The sequence below is a fragment of the Protobothrops mucrosquamatus genome, unplaced genomic scaffold (assembly GCF_001527695.2).
Source record: "Protobothrops mucrosquamatus isolate PMUCROS unplaced genomic scaffold, P.Mucros_1.0 scaffold676, whole genome shotgun sequence".
Lineage (NCBI taxonomy): Eukaryota > Metazoa > Chordata > Lepidosauria > Squamata > Viperidae > Protobothrops > Protobothrops mucrosquamatus.
In genome coordinates this window covers 234721-236652 of record NW_015386963.1, presented here as the reverse complement: position 1 = coordinate 236652, position 1932 = coordinate 234721, and positions in this window count along the sequence as shown.

The following is a 1932-nucleotide window of genomic DNA, read 5'->3' as shown; positions in this document are numbered from 1 at the left end:
TAGAATACAAGTAGTTCTCTATTTATGACCACATCTGAGACCAGAATGTATATTGTTAAGCATAGCAGTGATTAAGTGAATCACACCCAATTTCATGATCTTTTTTTGCTACGATTGTTAAGCAAATCCCTTGCAGTTATTAATAACATGGTTGTTAAGCAAATCTGGCTTCCCCAATTGACTTTACTTCTTGGAAGCCATTTGAGAAGGTCACAAATGGCAATCACATCACCCAAGATGTTTCAATTATCATAAATACTCTCCAATTGCCAACTACACAAATTTTGATCATGTGATCACAGGGATGCTGTGATGGTTGTATGTGCAAGTACCGGTTGTATTTTATTTTTTTTTGAGTGCTGTTGTAACTTTGAATGGTCACCAAAGAAGTGGCTATAAGGTGGGGATTACTTGTAGTGTTTACCCTTCAACAGCTTCAGCATATTATCAAGTTGTACATTAATTCAATGTGATTCCCAATTACCTGGTGAAGGGAAATGAAGCCCTTCCTACTATTCAGCTCTACTCAGCCATCAAGAAGTGAGGTTTCTCAGTACATTTTTACAGCCTCAAACAAAATAAAATGCTCCTAGACTTTTCTAGAGATTTCAAAAAGAGCTACGGTAATCACAATTCACCTCGCTTCTCCCATTTCCTTGATATTTTCACAGTTAATTTATTCTTCTAGGGACACACCAGATTAATCTGAGAAAAAAGCCATGGCAGTGGGAATAATTAAAGAAGGTGAAAACATGCCACCTCCTCTAAATTGTTTTATTTCTGCCTTTTCATGGAAGGAAACAACCCACAAGATGTGTATATGCAATTTGACACACAGGAGGTGGTGGATATATATTATCTCAAAAACTTTTTGGAAACGCTAAAGATTATTTCAATAAATATGTATGATTTTATCCACACCGGGCATTCTCCATCCTCAATTTTTAGTGATCATTGCTTGGATACCAAGTAGTTGTTTTATTGCCAGGAGCTGCTAAAATTTTATTTTATGAATTATGAAGCTATCCTATCCCCACCCCAAAATATAATTTCATATAAACAATACAATTCTTTGAGAACAAAGTCTGCTCCTGTCTTTTCTATAAACACATTCTATACACATTGTTATAGTTCAAGATTTTTGTTGTTGTTCTCAACTCCATAATAGAACTAAGACTGAAGATAAATATCCCTTCTTCTCAGCCTTTTGAATAAATCTTTCTTTATATAACAGCCACCAAAACAGTTTTGGTTTTTTGTTTTATTTCAGGTTTTTTAAGATGTTGGGTAAAATAAGAATGCATTTGAAAAATAAGCAAATCAAAGAAGCAAAGTGGAAACAAGTTGAATCTTTAGGGGAAAATTGGTACCTATTCTACCTCTCATACATACAAATCCAATATCCAATATAGCTTCCACACAAATCTAACTTATCAGAAACACTTTGCTGACTATTGTCGTAACATTTTCCAGATAGATAGATAGATAGATATATTACAATTTAAATAGCAGTATTAAATAACACTGTTCCAATATTTGAGGAACTGCCACAAAGATGAGGGGGTCAATCTGTTTTTCAGAGCACCAGAAATCAAGACAAGAAGCCATGGATGGAAATTGAACAAAGAGAGAATAAACCTAGAACTAAGGAGGAATTTCCTGACAGTAAGAACAATCAACCAATGGAACATCTTGCCTTCAGAGGTTGTGGGTGCTCCAATACTGGAGGCTTTTGGGAAAGATTATGGAACCGAAATTGCAAATTGACGCTATCAACTGCATATAGAGAGAATCAATATAAAATGATTTACAGATGGCATTTAACACCGGCGAGATTGGCCAAAATGTATAAAAACATAGACCCGAAGTGTTGGAAATGTAAAATTAAAGAAGGAACATTTTATCACATGTGGTGGCTGTGCCCCAAAGTAA